Genomic DNA, 23,724 nt, shown 5'->3' with positions numbered 1-23,724 from the left:
GCTTCGGAAGGACTTTCTTACAGATTTTATTTAGTGTTCAAACTAGCAGCAACGTCGTACACAAAAAAATAACTAGATTGTTTTAAGTATATTTTAGAACAATATGCCTTAACATCTCGTGATATTGCTAAACAAACAAGACAACACAATGCAGATTTTACAAGCTAAATACTTAGAACTTTTACAACCACTTTCATAAGAAATGCTCCATTTTCCTGAAGAGGTACACATAAATAATAAGTTGTGTTTTCCTTTCTTTGAAAGTGATATTTATAGCATTTCCTTCCCTTTATTCATATTTACGATTTGAAAGTCGTCTAAGACAAATTGAAAACTAGTAATAAATATTTAAGATGATCAAAAAATTTGTCATTTGAATTTTATATCTATTATGTAGGTAGATTCGCTGTGGCTCGTTTCATTGCAACATGACGACAACGACGCACATGGCAATATAAATTCGATACAATTTAAAATATGAGTGCTTTCAAACCCCTACAGCAACAGCATCATAAATAAATTTGACAGTTATTATACTTTTAACGAAGAACAGTACCTGACAGTGATATATGAATACGTTTTTCGCAACGATAACGTGTAATTTACAAATGTTACAAACGCAGGGAGTTCAAAATTTTATTATTTGTCAGTTTACATTAAATTTAAGTAAATGGATATTTTCATGCATTGTGATTGCGACATCTATCTGTCCAGAGCCGAACTAGGACTGTTTACACCAAATAGGAAGTAACCACTCAGTGTTACAATGCGAAGTAGTCCAAAATGTAGTTCCATGTTGTTGATGAACGATGGTTAAACTGTGTTAGGCCAAAATGATTTCACGATTGCGATATTTTACAACTTGCCGCGGAAAAAAGAGTTAATTGATATGTTTTATATTAATCGATTCTTAGTAAACTTTACACAGAAAAGCTTTAAGCTGTGTTAAGCAAAAATGAAAAACTTAAATGCATAAGAAGTAAGATAAATCATTCACGCTTACATTCTTTGGTTGAGAAACTATTTCCTACTTCTTCAATGTACCGAACTAGGACTGTTTACACCAAATAGGAAGTAACCACTCAGTGTTACAATGCGAAGTAGTCCAAAATGTAGTTCCATGTTGTTGATGAACGATGGTTAAACTGTGTTAGGCCAAAATGATTTCACGATTGCGATATTTTACAACTTGCCGCGGAAAAAAGAGTTAATTGATATGTTTTATATTAATCGATTCTTAGTAAACTTTACACAGAAAAGCTTTAAGCTGTGTTAAGCAAAAATGAAAAACTTAAATGCATAAGAAGTAAGATAAATCATTCACGCGTACATTCTTTGGTTGAGAAACTATTTCCTACTTCTTCAATGTACATGTAATTAGGCAGAGGCAAAAATTAAGAAATAACTGTTCCCACTTTATTAGCCTTATGGTCATAAACAATCCGCAACAATTATTTAGATTACAAAAAGAAACGTGGATTGGTCATATACCAAACTATGAAAGTCTCACCTGCTTTATCTTTACATCGTTCCAATAATGTAACATATTTATGGATAAACGTTCAGTCTGTAAACAGTTCAAAGCAAACGCAATTTGATTAAAATTATTCCGGCAGGAAAATTAATGTGCAACAAATACGCACGCTCAATAGCACCGGTTTAGCGGAACTGTGTTATATTTGCATTCACATAAATTTAATCGAGGCAATGATCCCAAAGGACCAGAATACATATCAACAGCGTGACATTCATTTTGCAAATGGTATTATCTTTAAAGATGATGCAGTAGTTTAAGTGAAAAGCGCAATGCATAAACGATGGAAATGACTGTATCATTTCAAGAAACGTTGCTTAAATCGTATTGCATGTGGCATTTATTGAAAATAAATGCAAATCAACAAAATGATACACAATGATGTAAAATTTGTGTGAGTAAAACCACCGGCTAAAACATTTTCCTCGCATATAACGGTGTTGGAAATATAAGTAATAAATATTCTTTTGTCAGTCAGAAAGAATGCACTATTAAGCAGGTGGCCAAGATAGGCTAAAACATTATTTTCCTGTAACCTGAAGACGATTAATAAATGATTTTAATGTTCATTCTTAAAACGAATATTCTCGAGCTTTTCTCTTCTTTTGTACTTCGCTCTATTTAAAGACATTTGATAGTTTCTAAGTTAAAATTATCAAATATGAGAAACAATTATAATGTTCAATGCTTAGGCCACACCAAACTGATAAATTGTTCATCGGATTTTTTTCTGAAAAAATTGAGGCGGCGAGCGAAAACATGATTTAAATATTTTTTTTGGTTTTTGAAAAAATCAGGAGCGAGCGAAGAACGAAGAAATATATTTGTCTTCATTTGGCTCTCGACTGACTAATAAAAACCTTAAATTAGAATGTATAGCCCTTTTAAATTAAAAAGTAAGTCCCCAGGGATTGAGAAAATCTAACCCGCAGACGCACAACAAAGCGAACTCATGAAAAAAGGTAATAACATTGTCATACAGTACACTGTAATCAAATATCGAATCGAATATTTACTGCTATGAAAATGTAGCATTCTTAGCTGACTTTACAATTTTTTTTATACATCAAATATCTATGTGAGTGTTGCTAGATCTATTAAAGCTTCTGATTTGAAACTTAGAACAGTTATTTACTGTCAAAGTCTACACCAGGAGAAACAATACTCTTAAATCTGAATCTAGACAAGAGTTATGCCCCTTTTTAACATAGAATATTTTTAATTAAGTTTTATATAATGACCAATAGCTCTCTACTTTAATAGCTTCTGACTATTATGCGCCTTTTACTGACAAAGCTCTGATTTAGAAAAGTCAAGCATGATGTCTTATGTACAGCTCTTTTTTCTAACTTTAAACTTTCATAAAATATTAAATTTGTTGAAACAAAGTATCAATTAAAGCCTGAAATGGAGATTAACGTGCATTAACATTAGTCTACTAAATGATTGGAAAATTTGAAAATCAAAACTGTCCTGAAAACAACTCGTAATGTAAATTCCTTACCCCACCAGCTTTCGTATGCAAATGCTGATCATTTGGACAGGAAAAAAACAGAAAACAGATCAGTGACATGCATCAATAAGTATTTACCTTTACCAAAATAATGTAGATTGGCGTTATCAAACAAATTAGTATGTTTTTCTTCATCCAGTTTTCAAAGAAATAAATCGATTTTTGTAGTATGTAATTTGGTAAACCTTTGAAGAAAATGGTGTAACTGCATCAAGGGAAAATAATTTTAATGCAACTAAATATAAGTATTATGATTTATTATAGATGATGTGTGCGTAGTATGTATTTATTTTGATTAAAATCCATTTGAGAACAATCTGGGACTGGAAGTATAAGCATTTATACACTTTTACGTCCGTAAAAAGTAGCGCACCAAAAAAGTTTGGATTGATCTTTTTCAATGGGGCGAGCGCAAGCCAAAAACAAGAGCTGTCTGATGACAGCGCGCTCGACTATTCGAAGAATTGATTGAAGAATGGGGTCAAAATATTTCCACAGATATTCAGACAAAAGAAATAAATAGATTAGACAAACAATGTTCCTGTATTTCTTTGATTTCGATAAGTCTTGCACTAAATGGCAATGTATGAACTAATTTTAAAGTCCAAAAAGGGCCATAATTCAGTCAAAATAGTTATGTACTCTTGCCTACAGATGGAAATCATAATGATAAACAAGTGTTCAAAGTTTAAAAGCCATATGTCAAATAATTTGACAAAACGTGGACTTGTATGAAAACAGAACCAATTTCAAAGTCCAAAAAGGGCCATAATTCAGCCAAAATAGATGACAGAGTTATGTACTCTTTCCTACAGATAGAGACTATTATACTAAACAAGAGATAAAAGTTTCAAAGCCATATGTCAAACACTTTACAAAAAATTTTGTAAGAAAAAAGATTTATAAGTCAAAAGGGGCCATAATTCAGCCAAAATCCTTGATGGAGTTATGTACTCTTGCCTATAACTGGCCATGGTGATGGTAAACAGGTGTTATAAGTTTCAAAGCTTTTTCTCAAAAGTCTTTGTCAAAATATGAACTGGTACGAAATATTAACCCAGATTTCTGAATCAAAAATGGCCATAATTCAGCCAAAATCCTTGATGGAGTTATGTGCTCTTGCCTATAACTGGACATGGTGATGATAAACAAGTGTTGAAAGTTTCAAAGCTTTATCTCAAAAGACTTTGTCAAAATAGGAACTGGTACGAAAAACGTAACCAAGATTTCTAAGTCGAAAGGGGCCATAATTCAGCCGAAATCCTTGACGGAGTTATGTGCTCTTCCCTATAACTGGCCATGGTGATAGTAAACAAGTGTTGAAAGTTTCAAAGCTTTATCTTAGATAACTTTGTCAAAATATGAACTGGTACGAAAAACTTAACCATGATATCTAAGTTAAAAGGGGCCATAATTCAGCCAAAATCCTTGATGGAGTTATGTGCTCTTGCCTATAACAGGCCATGGTGATGGTAAACAAGTGTTGAAAGTTTCAAAGCTTTATCTCAAAAGACTTTGTCAAAATGTGGACTGGTACGAAAAACTTAACCAAGGTGTGACGCCGACGCCGACGCCGACGCCGTGGTGAGTAGGATAGCTCTACTTATTCTTCGAATAGTCGAGCTAACAAAAAATAATAATTTTTTTGTGTTTCTGAAAATATACGAGCGGCAAATCCGATGAACAACTTTTTAATTTGGTGAGGCCTTCTATACATTATAAAATGTATAAAACATGTGTTCTGCACACACCAATAAACTACCTAAATTGCATCACGAAATAAATGATATTATTCGAATTAAAAGGACAAGCACACAAATACTTGTGATGTCGGCTACAGACAATTTAACAAAATGTGATTTGTAATACAAATATTTATCTTAACAATGACATAATATATCATGTATATCATTACCATTCGGGAAAGAACATAGTTGTGTCAATTTTATGGCTGTTCTCTTTTTGGATTTTATCATTAGTTCACGTATTCACTGGAACCACTTCCCGGGGATTTAGTGAATACTTATTTGATGTATTAGTTTCCATGGTATCATTTTCTATTACGAAAGTTTTACTGATGAAATCAGACTACGCTAGTCTCTTTTCTTCCACATATACATTAGTTAAGGCAATTTTCCCTGAAGAAAGACTATTTTCTGTATTTGAGGCATAAATACCACGCTCAATTAATAATGTTTCTGTTCAAATATACAGTAAATAGACATTTTGTGCCATTTTGTACAAAAGAAAAATATATTTATTAGTCGTAGGATAAAACTATCATTTCCAAGCGAAACAATACGATTGATGAACTACGAGGACACTTGTTTTACAACAAGTTTGAACACAGTATAATAGTATAATATGATCTGCAGTGTTGTTTTCGACTCGAGTGTATTTCTTGGCCGTCAAATTCACGAGACGAGCGCCGACTGCACTGTAGATTAAGGTACTGCTTTAATGACGCTTACATATATATATACCTATTTCTGGTAATAATAAGCTAACATTAACTACAAGTTTAGGGAAATAAAACTGCAAACTCGTTTGAAATGTTGAATATCTTTTCGCATTCAACGTCGAGACGCCATCATTACGTCATTTTCCGTATTTGACGGGAGTGCATACAATGTTTTGTATTAATTAGTGAAATAATATGTGTATTTCAGACAGAAAACAAAATCGCAGGAATGTAATAAAAAAGTAAAAACACAATTCTGTTCTCAAGGTATTGAACCTGATAATACAACGATGCAAGATCTTAGACTTGTTGGAATACCATTTATTTTGGATGTATTAACAACGTGATTTGTATGGCAGACAAGATTTAATTGTGAATTGAAGTGTTGTAAATAACAAACTGTTGTTACTTTATGGCTAATTTGGGATAATTACAGTCAAAGCTGGACCCATTTATCACGCATTATACCTTGCACAGTGTTTAAAGTGTACCAGTAATTTTAGACCAGGTACACTCTGTAAAATATTAGTTAGAATTAAACTAACTCAGATCGGTCTTTAACAGCTGTATCTCTGCTACCCATACTGTTTTGTATAACTATTTTTTTTATTCTTTTTGTGCACCCTGTGCATTTTTGTGAGGTACATTCTTTGTATATACTATGCTATACTGTAATATCTTGTACAGAATCCAGAACAACTATCATTCTCCCATGTCAAAAACAATATGCTTCGTAATTGATCTTCAGCTTGCGTGCACAACTATTACATTTCTAAGTATTCATGAATAAAGTTTCTTAAATATGTCTCAGTGACATATGACTATGTCCAACCTATGTCTTCAGTAACAATAACAATAACAACAAATGCTCTCTCATGTCAAAAGCAGTTTGCTTAGGAATCTTTCATCAGCGTATCTAAAGATTACGACCATAAATATTATTTTTCTTGATCTAGTGTTGCAGTTTTGAAGTGCATAGGAATACCAATAAGTATCCGTTAAGTACAGTCTAAACATACAGTGCACTTTTCGTCTACTCAACTCTAGGTGCGTATATAATTGTAGCCAAAACATAATAATCTGCTATTAGAAACGAGCAATTGTATACAAATGTGCATATGCCGCTTGAAAACGTGGACGGTAGCATGCACTTCCACTACCGTCTATGAACAGGCTCAATCAAACCGAGCCTGCAACATTTTCGTTTTTGTCGTGTAGAGCGACCGATGGAGTTTACACTTTTTCTATTTTACAACTTTAGTTGGAATATATCATTAAGTAAGTCATATAAATTTCTATCATTTGATATGCATCTGCACTGTTGAGTGTTCCAGACGTAATTGATTCCTTTATTCAGCCATGCAAGGTGTTTATGATAACACATATTCAACCCGAAATGTGGCAGACAAGAAACAAAGTCGTCGTTGCGTATACGAGGCAACTAATTACTAGTAAAATGATATTTAAATTGATACCAAAAGTCAATTTGGCAACACTGCTATACATTATTTACGTTGACAACAGGAAACTGTTACGTAATTTAATTTGCATCCCAAAAATTGATATCGGTTAAAGCGCTATTGTATGAGCACTTTTAGCGTACTTTATGACTTTTCATGATATCGGTAAAGGTGACACGTTTGGAAAGTTTGTACTTTTCAAGAAGGTGATTAACGTATACCCTGGTAATTAAATAAAGTTTTGTACAACAGTGTTTTAACCTTGTGAGATGATAAGTATCAAGAAATAAAACATCAGGATGCTTTGCGTGCATATATTTACCTTTTGTCATAAAGACCGCATTTTTATAATTTAAAAGCAAAACAAATGGACCAATGGAAACAAACATAAAGGCCACGGAAAGTCACACAAACAGACATGCAGAGGAACGAACGTCCAAATAAACAATCAAACAAACACTGAAACAAACAACTGCAACGACAAAAGCCCAATCGATTAAACACTGCGGATAGTCGTCGTTTATTATACCGCCGGAAACAAACACATGTCTGAAGTTTGCAACCTGTCTGCTAGAGTAAAGAATTATCTTAAACGCGATTTCTTACAATTTTAGCTCTACCCTTGAATTGCAGACACATACGTTGTAAATTCTTGTGGATAACAATTGCTGTTTCAAGTGGGGTAAAATGTTTTCTGTTACACTTAAGATTTATTACATGGATGGAATTCACCCTTAAAATGTTCAAAGGCTGGAACGCTTAACATTTTGGTGTGAACTACTCGTTTTTTGTTTTATCCCTTATTTGCTCAAAATACTTAAAATACAGACATGCTACATTAACTGCATGGATAGGGAACTACAAAAAATGTCAACCTAAACCAAGGATTGCCAAGGATTTTTTCAAACATATTTGACAGATTGTGAATTAGAACTCTTGCACCAAAATGCATATTTTAAGCCACTGTTTGTCGAAAGCTTGTAGCGCGGAAAGAGTGCGTTGATTTTGGTACATGTAAAGCAAATTACTGAAGAACAAACAGAAATGTGTGCATCTCTACTCGTCTATGTAAACAGAATCGAAATGAAACATTCTTTTCCAGCCTTATTTCGTTAAGAGATTAGGCATAACAAGTAACTAAGAAGCCATCCATCTATTTACAATATCATAAGTATGTTTTATAGAGCTAGGATGTCAACGTAACTATGTTTTATTAAAATGCTCGAGGAAAGGTACCTATGTTCATAAGACATACACTACTAAAATTAAAACCACATATTCCAAAATTAAACATCTGATACAATATTCAAAAGGGTTATGTTTATCTTGTTATCAGAAAATATCTTCCAATATTCACAATAAGTTTTAATTGAATGTCATAAAGTGCTGCGTTTTAAAGCGGCTCAGTGTATAAACAGTGAAAACAATTAAATGAAAATGACTAGAAAAATCGTGTTTGTGCATCTATCCGGAATCTTACAAGAGTCACAGTTGAATGCAGTTTTTTGAATCAGTGTATTATATTCTTCACTTACTGTATAATCATGGAATCGAGTGTGTTTATAAAATGGCCAGTGTAGTCTTGATTCAACCCAACAAAATGCCAATTAAGCATCTGGTTGCCCTAAATCAACAACTTCTTATAATTGTCGTTCTTTCGCCCAGGAAACGACAGAACAATACTTTGATACTTAATGAATCGTTATTACGTCTTTCTGCCAATTTTGTAATTTTCATATGTCCCAATATTACAATTGTTACTTTTATCTTCCTTTCTTGTTTTTCACTCTCTCACTCAAAGTAAACTATGTTCATTTGTTTAGTGTAAGCAATGCATATCAAGCACATAGGCAAACATTAAGTTGCTTTCATAGTAAATGAGTAAGATATGAACTGTTATAAAGAGACATCGATCTTCATTTAAGTTTCCATGACACTCAATATTACTCCATGTCAAACACAGTTTGCACCGGAATTATTCAACGGCGCGTCTTTGGATTTTGATTTACATTTCTAAATGCTTTTGTTGTCTCTTTGTTGCGCATGCATTCATTACCAAACGTCTTGAAACATATTTTCTTTAAAGCAACTATAAAGGTCCGGAATAAAATTTATTTTTTTCCCGAACACATGTACATGTCGTCAAATACATATCTTGATAGTTTTAATAATCACTGCGCGTAAGTGTTATAAATCAAATCATTTCAATTTGTTAAATTATTCAACCTATTGTTTACACCAAAAATGACCTTTCTGGAAAGAGTCATTTACTTGTCAGTAAAGCGTTTCATTATCTAAGGGTTGCAAGATATTTCTTTATGTATACCTATATAGTCAATATATTCAATCTCCAATACATATGTGTACAATCTTTTAAATCAGTGTATTATATTCTTCATTTAATATATAAACGTGGAATCGAGTGAGTTAATAACATGGCCAATTGTGTCTTCTGTCAACCCAAAATAATGTCAATTAAGTTTCTGTTGCATCTGGTTGCCTTAACCCAACAACATCTTATAATTGTCGTTCTTTCGACCCGGAAACGACAGAATGATACTATATGAATCGGTATTATGTCTTTCTGCCAACTTTGCAATTTACATATGTCCCAATAGGACAATAGTTACTTTCACCATCCTTTCTTGTTTTTGACTCTCTCACTCAATGTAAACTATGTTCATTTGTTTAGTATAATCAATGTATGCCAATATCACATACGCAAACAATAACAACACTGACGAGACACTGCTTTCATAGTTAATCAGTAAAGATATGAACCGTTTGTAATATACACCGATCTTAATTTAAGTTTCCATGATACAAAATATTACTTTATGTCAAAGAAAATTTGCTCCGAAATTATTCAATAGCGTGTCTATGGATTTTGATTTACATTTCTAAATGTTTTTGTTGTCTATTTGTTGCACATGCATTCATTACCAAATGTCTTGACTCTCTCACTCAATGTAAACTATGTTCATTTGTTTAGTATAATCAATGTATGTCAATCACATACGCAAACAATAACACTGAAGAGACACTGCTTTCATAGTTAATCAGTAAAGATATGAACCGTTTGTAATATACACCGACCTTAATTTAAGTTTCCATAATACAAAATATTACTTTATGTCAAAGACAATTTGCTCCGAAATTATTCAATAGCGTGTCTATGGATTTTGATTTACATTTCTAAATGTTTTTGTTGTCTATTTGTTGCGCATGCATTCATTACCAAATGTCTTGATACATACTTTCTTTAAAGCTACTATAAAGATATAGCACAGCAGGGTATTTGAAGGACATAATCCGTTCCTGGTTTCTTTGGTTCCTAATATTTATTACAGACAGTTTTTGTTAATTAAGCTGTTTTCATTTCTCTGTATAGCTTACTAGTCGTGGTACAGGTGTGTGTATCGCCATTGACCGTTCCAAGGCGATGTCCCACTCTTTTCCTCTCTTTTCGTTTTCTCATCGTATGTTAGCTTTTCCTCTCTGTGTATGTATGCGTGGGAGTGGCGCGTGTGTATTTGAGAGGCTGTCGGTTTGGACCTTAGCTTTCCCTGTTAAATATACTTCCACATTTTGGATACTGACCTAGAAAAGTTAACGTACGGCTTCCCGCATGGGTTAGAACGTGTTAGTTTGTCACTAATTCAAAGAAGGGGTATCAAGATTTTGTTTGTAAATCTATACCAGCAAAAACGTCACGGCAAAAGCTGTTTTCCTACGCAATATTTTTTCTACCAATCGATTCCTCAAAAGTGTGGTTTCTATGGACACAGAAACTTTAAATATTAAAGGCGTTCATAATAGGAGCAAATATTGACTTAAAACTTACTTGGACAAAGAGCCGTATACATTATTTTTACTTTGTTAAGTCTTCCGAAAGAAAAGTTTATTTTTATATATGCACGAAATAATATTTAAAATGCATCTTTGTATGCTTCAAACTTCGCCGACATAATTTAAAAAAAGTTTGTTATCATTGTATTCATTTGTGTTTATTTATTATATAGTACATGCGCTCAGCCTGTGTGCATGTGTAATCATTTACATTTGAAATTGTTTTCTGTTCTTTCAATAAATAATAATCCAATCATTTTCTGTTTCCAGGTTGACGAAGGAAACATAGGCAAAGTTGCGATTAATTCATTTTTGTAATTATATTACAGTGTTTTGATAACTTAAAGGCTACCTTTGCAATTTGGCAAGGAAAACGTCCTAAAGAAAGACTTACCATCTAATATCTTTTTATCTACATATCTAGCTTATAAAGAAACCTTTTGCAGACAGAATAATAATACTATAAGCGCATGGGGAAAATTGATTATTCTAGACCAAATGTGGCAAAAGAGACCCCCACTTACTATTCAACGAAATCATCTACTCATCTGCAAAGTGCATTGGTACCTTAGCTGATACTAAAAGACAATTACGCTTCAATCCTACAAAATAAGACTGACAACATGACACTGTAATATACCTTTGTTTGCTTCCAAAATAATGAACATTGGTTTAAAAGGCAATAATTTATGAAAAATGGAGGATGAATAGCTGTTTTAGAAGTTCAGTAAGCATTTATAATAACCACGTACAGAGAAGTGCAACACTCATTTCGGAGAAATATTTACGATATATCCATTTTCCGTCATGTTAATCTTTCAAGAATAATAGTAACGTAGTTACAGTAGTTTTTAATCAAATTTATCATTTTAACGAGGTAACATTTGATCAGATGAAATTCTTGGTTGTGTAGATCCAACGAAACATTTGTTTATTTGCTAAAAAGAAAAGGTATGTGTATAGAAGTGTTGATATTATGTGACTATTACTTGGTGCATTTGTAAAATACCTGCTGCTACGCTCTGCCTATTTCGTTATATTTTATCGACGTGTAAACTTCTGCCTACTTGTTGAGGTTTAACTGAATGCAGATGCATATAGCAGTGGTGTCATACTCTGTCAATTTCGTGATAATTTACAGATGGTTGTAGCAGTGTTGTTATCATCTGCCTATTATGTGATTTTTACCGATTGCCATCCTCTACAGCAGTGTTGATATCCTATTCCTATTTTATATATATTAACGATGCACATGGCAGTGTTCCCATTTCCTGCCTATCTCGTGATATTTTACTGACGCATGTAGCAGTGTTGTTATTCTTTGCCTATATCATGGTAATTTACAGATGCGTAAAGCATTGTGAATATTCTCTGCCGATTTTATTATATTTTACAGATGCGTAGGGGTATAGCAAAGATGTAATTATCTGCCTTTCTCTTATTATTTTTGTTATCATCTGCATATTTCTTTATATTCTGTTGACGAAGACGTACGTCACTGCTTGTATCGCATGACTGACAAAACGAAAGAATGTAAAGCGTTATGCTTGTTTTTTTTTTTTTTGTAGTGATCATATATCCAAATACAATAGAAAGAATGGATTGGTCTGTCATCAGATTCTGACTCAGTATATTGAAAATTATGAATAAATCGTTTGGATATCGTGCATTATGCATTTAAGTCAATAAGTTGAACACGCAATGTATCAACTACAGGACTGGGAGACATAACATAACTACTCAGATCTGCTAATAGCTTGCATGGTTTTATCTTATGCTTCAAAAGACTTTCTCATAGATTTTGTTCAACCAACGCAATTACACAAAATAACAAATTATTTCAGTTTTTAAACAATATCAAACACCACCTGAGTTGACAAATAAAAGTAAACACATAATTACAAAGCTGAGTACCTATATAAACATTTGAGCTGTAGCACCTTTCAAAAAATATCACAATTTTCTTAAACACATAATCATAAATAATATGTGGTGTTTTCCTTTCTTTGAAATTGATATTTACAATATTTGCCTTCATTCATATTTACGATTTGAAAGTCTTCTAAGATAAAATGAATACTAGTAATAAATATTTTACGTGATCCATATAATTTGTCATGAGGATTTCATTTCCTCTATGTAGGTAGATTCGCTGTGGCTCGTTTCATTACAACTTGAGGACAACGATGCACATGGGAATATAAATTGGATACAATTTAAAATAGGAGTGCTTTCAAACCTCTACAGCAACAGCATCATAAATAAATATGACAGTTATTATACTATTAACGAAGAAATGTATCTGACAGTGATATAAGAAATACATTTTTCGCAACGATAATGTGTAATTTACAAATGTTACTTTAGTAACACAGGAAATTCAACATTTTCATAATTTGTCAGTTTACATTAAATTAAGTAAACGGATATTTTCGTGCATTGTGATTGCGGCATCTATCTGTACAGAGCCGATACTTTCGTGTCATACTAGGACTGTTTACATCAAATAGGAAGTGCATGACTACTCAGTGTTACTCTGAAGTAGTTCAAAATGTTGTTCCATGTTGCTGATGAAATACGATAGTTTGAGGCATATAGGGATCTGGGAGTTTTATTTTTGACTTAGTATTATTTCTTATTCTTATATGCTTGTCTCTGTTAAAAGAATGACGGCACGTTAACGTGCGGTGACGTGAAGGTTTTTGTTGCGACCAAGAAAGAGCGCTTCTATATTTTATCTACTGTTTTAGATTTAAGGGCATATTAGAATCGAAATAATTTATTGCACAACCGTGTTTTAACACTATTTATACACTCGGGTGGTAATATGTCGTACAACCCACCCATCGTGCATAAATAGTGTTTAAGCACTCTTTTGCTATAAATTATTTCTTAATTGTATTGAGAAAAGACCTAGACTACTTTCATTGCGAATTTCCAGGTTTTATTGTAATTCATTGAGAAAATGTCTTCATGCGCGTTATTGCTAAACAGCAAATTTTATGGGGTTTTGTTTTCTAAGAAGACATGTTATACTTACTGGATATATATGGATTGCATATCATTGAAATGCTCTAAAGTACTGAAAATGTGGTCTCCATATGAAATAAAGAAGGAACTGAATTAGTATATTGTGATGTTCACGTCAACGTTTTTTATTTTAATTGTTCTGATACGTGCTTTTTCTGAAGGTCATATTGAAAATAAGATATTTTTTCTTAATATGCAACCTTCATAAAATAAAATATTTATTATGATTATTATTTTTACTTTTTATTTTTTTTAACCATGTGTTGTGTAAGATTAACAACATTTCTTGTAAGCGCTCTTGTGCATTGGGTAAGACTTCATCTTTAACAAGGTTCTAAGTTATTCGAAACTCGAAGAGGTGAAAAATCCGCGAAATGGGCACGCCTTTAGCAGACCTTTTTGTGTCGAAAATCTATACAGCAAGCCCCATTTGGAGGTAATTTTGATTTAGCGTATTTTCTGCAATATATAGTGTACTTTTAATGAGACAATCCCAATCGCATTGATCTAATTTGTTTATCATCAGAACATGAAACTATATTCTAACGCGCATTTTGCTGAATATATATATTCGCGCCCAAAACTAGTGGAGAGTTTTTTTATTTATTTCGTGTATAATAACATTATCTTTGCTTCATGTGTGAAAGGAATGGCTTACTTTTTAAACCAGTTTTTAAAGTAGAAAATTGTGAAAATGCTTTTCTTTATTATTGTTTAGTCTTGTGCAGATGATAATAAAGTAATATGACTGTAATATGATTGATAGCAGGTATGATTGTACATTAGTATTTCCCTCTTAAAGCAATGGATTAGTTTTTTCCCTCTTAAAGCAATGGCTGCAGTGCATTCATTTACTCTCTTGTAATGTTATTCATTGTACACCTAAATTCAACACTATGTAAAGTGAAAAACTCTTATGTATATTCAATGCATCGCTCAGAAAAACAAGGATGAATATCCAAGAGGGAAAGCCACGCTCTAAAATTGCAACCTCCCCGAACGTAGACCCAGCACGCGGACGCGCACACGACCAACACACTCACAAAGTAAACACACAAGGACAAGACAAACAAATAAAGAAACACAGTGGGGCACCGCCTTGGAACGGTCAGTAGCAAAATCACCACTGGGGGGAGGGGTGGGGCTTAAATCGGTTTGTGGTGCACCTAACCTCACTCTTATCCCCACCATGTTCCAAAGTCGCACTCCTCGGCGATATATGACCTTTTTGTGCCGATTCGCCGTAAAACCCAACTCATTCATTCCAAAGTCACAGGACAGTGGAAATAAAAGTTATCCCCGCAAGGTGAAACCCTCTCATACGCAAAGGCAACAGAAGGCATGTAATGTAAAACGCAAAAATGCTCTTGTTTATATATAAATGCAATCTTTAAGAACCTAAAACGCAGGTATTCAATGCCTTTGCAGAAGACAGAGCGACAAGGGAAACACCCTTAAGGGCCCGACGAAGTATAAATTGTTCGAAGGGTCTTACATTCATCAACGTTTATACATGACAGAAATATGATGCCATAGGACTTTATTTGGGCAGAGGGATAAAACAACTAAAAATGTGATGCTGTAGGACTTAATTGCTGCAGGGAGACCAAACAGACAGAAATATGATGTTAGAACCTTATTTAAGCAGAGGGATAAAAAGGCAGAGATATGACGCTGTAAGACTTTATAACAAAAAAAGAGAGAAATAACATAGGGCCTTAGGGTATGTTCATTATATGTGATTTACGGCTTTTTCTCGATAACTAAATGATCTCTTGTAAGGAAATTCGTTCAAGAAATAATTAAATCTCTTTCAACGAAATGAAATGATTGGATTTTCATTTTTTCTCAAAAGTTCGGAGAAAAAGAGAAAGTTGTAACGTAAATAATTACGTAAATTAAAATGTTGTCCATAAAATTCCAGCTTGTAGTTCAGAAATAAATTTAAATTTATTTTCTCTAGTAACCAGATCATTTAAGAACCCGTTGATTGTTAAAAACCTATAGCAATTATCTCCTTAAAACATTCTTAATGCTTCTTTCTGTAAAAATGTTTCTCCGGACATGACACTTTCCATAACTTCAGAGGCTTTTTGTCGGGGACGGACCGAACTACTAATGTTATATGAACTTGTGGTCCAACCCTTTTACCTTTCGTAGAATGTTTTGTATATTTTCTGTATATGTACATTGTATATGTTGTCACAAAAAGGAAGGAATAAAATATGTTTAAATCAAATCAGGCTTTTTGTCGGGACGGCTATTATTAATATTATTATTGTTATTATTTCACGACATTTACTAAATAATACATTTAATAAAACTGTTTTCGTGCGTAAACATGTTCAGAAATATTTAGTAGACATTCAAAAATTAAGAGTGAGTTCAAATATAAAACTGCATAAGAACAGAATGCCAATATCTTGTTAAAACTCTGTGTCTCTGCTTCGTATAATATTGCCACTTTTATACGTCCTAAATCTGGTCAATTTTCAATTTGCTCTTTATATTATATTGTTCAGATAACAGATAAATACAAACGTGTTCAACAACAGTGATGACTCTATTGAGTACAAGTTTTGTGATTTAGTTTTATTTGTGGTACTCTTCCTGCTCGTGTGGTGTCTTGTAATCGATAATAGGTTTTACAAATTGCGTACAAATTTTTTTTCACAATGTTAGATTCTTATCACTTTGAAACAGAATAAATGGACATATTTAAAATAATTGATGCATCAAAGTCGTACGCAATGAGACTAAAATCAAGTTAACGTCTTGAGTGATAACATATGATTCGAACAAGATGTGTAAACTCTTGTAGCATTGGACAGAAGCGTTGTTCTTTTTTGATGTTGTTTTTGTTTGAAGAACAATTCTTTTCCGTAGGTTTAATAATCCTAACAAAAGAAATACTTACGTATCATATTCTATTGTTTATGTTTACCCTAGTGGTAAAATTATGTCATCAAATGTTAACTAATCGCTTGCTTTATTTACTGGTTATTTTTAGTATCCCAGTATATTAAACACATGATCTCTTAGTATGTAATCGTTTACACTACTTTAGTATATGAGCCGCGCCATGAGTAAACCAACATAGTGGCTTTGCGACCAGCATGGATTCAGACCAGCCTGCACATCAGCGCAGTCTGGTCAGGATCCATGCTGTTCGCTAACGGTTTCTCTAATTGCAATAGGCTTGAAAGTGAACAGCATGGCTGGTCTGGATCCATGCTGGTCGCAAAGCCACTATGTTGGTTTACTCATGGCGCGGCTCATATACTTATTAATAAAGTGAAAATATTAATCTTACGATAGAACAAACATTATAGCTTCTCTTATTATTTCTCCGTAAGCCACTGGTATTTCTTACCGATAGATCGGAATAATCCACCAATGCGGGATCATTTGTTTTTATACGCTTCATCTATCTCAGTTTGTGTTTGTGCAGTTTAGCTGCTTCACCATCCGTAATTGAGTTTATGAGCAATTTGTTTAAATAGCATGAGTTAGATGTGCACTGTCTATTCATATACATGTACAAATGTGACTAAGTACTAATTGATATTAACATCACGAAGAGGACGCCATATTGCTAACCTATTTCCATTACATTAAAAAGAATGTGTTTTCAACTGAACGGAAACGGTATTCATGATGTCTTAAGTCATTTTAAGATAAACATTGTGCGATAATATATCACATTCCGTTGCAATACATGTATAAGGTATATAATTTGCTAAAAGTTCAAGTAAACTCATTGGTAAATTGTTTGTATCTAGTTAATATCATCATTGCGGATCTGTTTGCACAATTCCTTGACACATTCTGACAGCTTCCCTAAAAGAGTTCTTTTGTACTTGTCACTCGCGTTACAAGTGCTTTTGGGAATGTATTACATTTTAAAGAAACAACACCATTAGCATTTCTGATTCAGTTTCAGCTGTTTTATTGTTTTGTACAGAATGCAATAAATTTGTTTCAATACCTGATCTACGAATGCTTTCCTCCTCTGCAACAGTAACATGCATGTATAAAAATACATCCAATTGAAAGTAACAAAACAATGTGTACATTTTTGTATTTAAGTTACATCGTATGATTTCCAACTGTTTTATCAGGGCTTTTCGCCGTCACTGAGAAGTTCATCTAATTTAGTGTTTCAATATGATACAAAACTATGTTATGTTACATACAGGTTTAATTCACGAACTAAATATACAAAATGTTAATAAATTCCTTCCTTTGACTTGATTAACGCACGGGATATGTATATCTATATATCTGTCAAGTGTACCTCGTAACGACAAGTAACAAACAGTGAAGGTGGTGAGTAAAGCGTAGAATAAACAGCTTGACATCCTGCTAAATTAAAAAAAAATGATTTCGAGCTATGAGAAAAACGCAGTATCTAGAAAAAAAACAACACTTTGCTACATTAAGGAAAACACATGTAGTCGTTGTCAGTCTCTTCACTTATGTATTCAACGAAATGCACATGGGGAAGACATGTTGCAAATGTGTTTGGATATTTGAACTTGGTATGAAACGTTCTACTACATATCTATTTCATTGAATGGTTGCACAAACGTGCTTTAGGCCTGTCGGAACAATCGATATGAGCAACAATGAAAGAATAGCTTTATATGAAAAATACCTCTTTATTATGCCCCCCTTTGAAAAAGGAGGGGTATATTGTTTTGCAGATGTCGGTCGGTCGGTCTGTCGGTCGGTCGGTCGGTCGGAATGTAGACCAATCAGTTTCCGGATGATAACTCAAGAACGATTGGGCCTAGGATCATGAAAGTTGATAGGGAGGTTGGTCATCACCAGCAGATGACCCCTATTGATTTTGAGGTCTGTATGTCAAAGGTCAAGGTCACAGTGACCCTGAATAGTAAAACAGTTTCTGGATGATAACACAAGCACACTTGGGCCTAAGATCATGAAAGTTCATAGGGAGGTTGGTAATGACCAGCAGATGACCCCTATTGATTTTGAGGTCAGTATGTTAAAGGTCAAGGTCACAGTGACCCTGCACATTAAAACGGTTTCCGGATGATAACTCAAGAACACTTGGGCCTAGGATCATGAAAGTTGATAGGGAGCTTGGTAATGACCAGCAGATGACCCCTATTGATTTTAAGGTCAGTATGTTAAAGGTCAAGGTCACAGTGACCCTGAACAATAAAACGGTTTCCGGATGATTACTCAAGAACGCTTAGGCCTAGGGTCACGAAAGTTGATAGAGAGCTTGGTATTAACCAGCAGATGATCCCTATTGAATTTGAGGTCAGTATGTCAAAGGTCAAGGTCACAGTGACCAGGAACAGTAAAATGGTTTCCAGGCAATAACTCAAGAACACTTGGGCCTAGTGTCAGGAAAATTGATAGTTAAGTTGGCCATGACCAGCAGATGACCCCTATTGATTTTGAGGTCATTAGGTCAAAGGTCAAGGTTACATTGGCCAGGAACAGTTAAATGGTTTCTGATCTTCTTGTCCAAAACCATAGGGCCTAGGGCTTTGATATTTGGTATGTAGCAAAATCTAGTGGCCCTCTACCAAGATTGTTCAGATTATTTCCCTGGGGTCAAATATGGCCACACACCTAGGGTCACATGGTTTATATAGACTTATATAGGAAAAACTTTGAAAAACCTCTTGTCCAAAACCACAGGGCCTAGGGCTTTGATATTTTGTATATGACATCATCTAGTGGTCCTCTACTAAAATTATTCAAATTATTCCCCTAGGGTCAAATATGGCTCCGCCGTGGGGGTCACATGGTTTACATATACTTATATAGGGAAAAACTTTGAAAATCTTCTTGTCCAAACCACAAAGACTATGGCTTTGGTAATTTGTAATGTAGCATCATTTAGTGGTTCTCTACCAAGTTTGTTCAAGTTATCCCTCTCGGGTCAAATATGGCCCCGCCCCAGAGGTCATATGGTTCATATAGACTTATACAGGGAAAAACTTAGAATCTTCATGTCCATAACTTACATCATTCAAATTTGGACCACATGTATAGTTTTGAGTGGCAAAATGAACCTTGACATGAGTTGATCTTGATCTTGACCTAGTGACCTACTTTCACATTTCTGTACCTACAGCCTTCAAATTTGGATCACATGCATAGGTTTGTGTACTGAAAAAAACTTTGACCTTGTTATTGACCTAGTGACCTACTTTCACATTTTTGAAGGTACAGGCTTCAAATTTGGACCACATGCATAGTTTTTTGTTCCAAAATAAAATTTGACCTTGATTTTGACCTAGTGACCTACTTTCACATTTCTCAAGCTACAGCCTTCAAATTTGAACCACAAGCATAGTTTTGTGTACTGAAATGAACATTGATCTTGAGATTGACCTAGTGACCTACTTCCACATTTCTGAAGGTACAGGCTTCAAATTCGGACCACTTGCATAGTTTTGTGTTCCGAAATGGAATTTGTGTTTACAGTGAGCATATAATTTCTGTTCCTTGTGCAATTACTGAATGCATCAAGGGGGGCATTTCGTGTTCGACGAGCTCTTGTTACGATATATTTACATTTACTAAGAATTTGTATAGAATAAATCGCGTTTGTTTTCGAATAAACAACAGTTTCAATAATATCAAGGTTGACACTTTCCACCAGATTACACGCACGATATGTTGTCATTCATAAACAAAACATGAAAGAAATTCGTCGATTGAAAAAACCTTTAAAACTGGACACAAACATTTCAAATGATCTTTGAAAAATAGCTAAAATTAATTTTCTGACGGTCAATATTAAAATTGAATCGACACGACTATAAGGTTTTCTTGTACTAAAGGATTTTAGATAAAATCAAGTCATGTAATTTTCTAGGAAGGGGAATCATAACTTAACATGAGCAGGTCTTTTTTAGCTGTTCTATTTATTATTGGAAAGGATCGATATCTTGAAATTTATGTAATAGAAATATTTTGAAATAGAAAACCAAAATAGAAAAAAAAAAAATGAATCTATTAAGAATGGAGTAAACAAAGTAAATGTTCAATAATCACATATGGTACAGTCTACGCCTTTCTATATGCAGGATAAAATCGTTCTTACAAGAAGATGCTTATCCGTCACATATTTTATAATTAACTTCTGAATATAGACTGTTAGGCCAAAATGATTTCACGATTGTGATATTTTACAACTTGTCGCGGAAAAACAGTTAATTGTTATGTTTCATATTACAGAAAAGCTTTAAGCTGTACTCTCCATCTGTTAAGATAGAGGAAAATCTTTTAGGCAAAAGAAATAAAAACATTCATTCACGTTTTCATTCTTTGGTTGAGAAACTATTTCCTATTTCTTCAATGTAATTAGTAAGAGGCAAAAATTAAGAAATAACTGTTCCCACTTTATTAGAATTATGATCATAAACAATCCACAACAATTTTCTTAGATTACGAAAAGAAATACGTGGATTGGTTAGGTCGCCGGCCAAGAGATCATATACCAAAATATGAAAGTCTCGCCTGCTTTACCAGTGGGGCTAGGGGTTGGTTGGGGATGGGGGGGGGGGGGGGGGGGCGGATAAAGGACACACAATCTGATCATATGCCATTTTAACTTTAAATCTGTAAACAGTGCAAAGCAAACGCAATTTGATTAAACTTGTTCCGGCAGGAAAATTAATGTGCAACACCTCTTACGCACGCTCAGTAGCACCGATGCAGCGGAATTGTGTTACATATGCATTCACATAAATTGAATCGAAGCAACGTTCCCAAAGGACCGGAATACATAACAACAGTATGATTGATATTCATTTTGCAAACGAAATTATCTTTAAAGATGATGCAATAGTTTCAGTGAAAGCGCAATGCATAAATGATGGAAATGACTGTATCATTTCAAGAAACGTTGCTTAAATCTTGAACATAAATGCAAAACAACAAAATGATACAAAATGATGTAAATTAGATGTGAGTAAAACCTCCGGCTGAAACATTTTCCTCGCATGTAACGGTGTTGGAATAATAATTTTAATATACCTGTTTCTGTTGAAACACGCTTACTCTAAAATGACATCACTTCAATGTTTGTGTAGCGCTACTGTTTTAGATTAACGGCATATTAGAATCGAAATAATGTATAGCAAAATCGTGTTTTACCTAAATTAATACACTCAAAATCGGTTATACGTCAGCAGAATAATTCACTACGCAATCATGAAATTATCCCTTTCCGTGTATGAATAACTTTAAACACGTTTTTTCTATACATTATTTCTTAAGTAAAATATACTTTATTTTCAGAAAGAATGCACTGTTTAGCAGAACACAAAGGTAGGCTACAACACTATTTTCCTATCACCTGAAGACGATTAAGAAATGCTTTTAAAATGTTTATTCGTAAAATGAATATTCCCGAGCTTTTCTCGAGATATCAACAACAGACACTTCAACAAAATGTGATTTGTAATTGTCTGAAAAGACAACAAATATTTATCTCAACAATGACATAATATATCATGTATATCATTACCATTCGGGAAGAAAACATATTTGTGTTAATGTTATTGCGGCTGGCCACTAACTTTTTCAATGGAACCTCTTCCCGATGATTTAGTGAATACTCAAATAGACAATTTTGATGTATTAGTTTCCATGGTATCATTTTCCATTATGAAAGTTTTACTGATGAAATCAGACTACGCTAGTCTCATTTCTTCTATAGATACAAAAGGCAATTTTCCTTAAAGAAGGACTATAAATATCACGCTTTATGTATAATGTTTCTATTCAAATGTATAGGAAATAGACATTTTGTGCCACAGGTCCGCATTTATTTTTATTGTATAACAAAATCATTATTTTATAGCCATTACTTCAGTAACAGTCTTTCAAATAGATATAGGTACCAAGCATATAACCTGTAGTAATTTAAGCTTTTTTTGTATTGTTATATTTATAGGGAATCGATCCAATCGAAAGTGGTGATCAATCCACGAGATACCAAATTAAAATGAGCCGCGCCATGAGAAAACTAACATAGTGGCTTTGCGACCAGCATGGATCCAGACCAGCCTGCGCATCCGCGCAGTCTGGTCAGGATCCATGCTGTTCGCTAACAGTTTCTCTAATGGCAATAGACTTTGAAAGCGAACAGCATGGATCCTGACCAGACTGCGCGGATGTGCAGGCTGGTATGGATCCATGCTGGTCGCAAACCCACTATGTTGGTTTTCTCATGGCGCGGCTCAAATAGATTCGTAGCGTTCCAGCTGTGCACTGAACGTTTCGGAAGAAGACGCTTTATCCTTGCATCAATAAGCGTCTACACATCTTGTCGAACCGCAACGGCTCGCACATTATAAATAAAGTTGCTTAAATGTCTTATCAAATAGAAGGAATTCGAGCTTTAAAGTGTTGCTGCTAGCTTAATAATGTTGCAAGGTGAACCGCATCAAATGAAAGGAATGAAATTAAACGACTTAAGAAAATTGTTCGATTAGCATGTGAATTTGCACACGGGCATATGGTTATATCAATATAACTTTTAATTAGAAAAACAGAAATACAAAATATTACAGCAAGCGATAAACATACATTTTATAGTTATTTCAGCGATATATATATTGATGACCGCATACATACTGCTCGCCATCTTTACATGTAATTTTTGAAAGTACATTTCCTACTTGTCTAACATAAACATACATAATGAAAAAATACAACTTAGTAAAACTAACATTTTCAAACCAAACAAATACGATTATTTTTATGAACTTATGAACTTCGAGGACACTTGTTTTATAAAAGTTTGAACACAATATAATAGTATAATATGATCTACAGTGTTGTTTTCGGCTCGAGTGTATTTGCCACGGGGCGCTTGCGC

This window comes from Mercenaria mercenaria, chromosome 8 (assembly GCF_021730395.1).
Source record: "Mercenaria mercenaria strain notata chromosome 8, MADL_Memer_1, whole genome shotgun sequence".
Taxonomy (NCBI): Eukaryota; Metazoa; Mollusca; class Bivalvia; order Venerida; family Veneridae; genus Mercenaria; species Mercenaria mercenaria.
The sequence above is the reverse complement of the archived record's forward strand: the minus strand, read 5'-3'. Positions refer to the sequence as shown.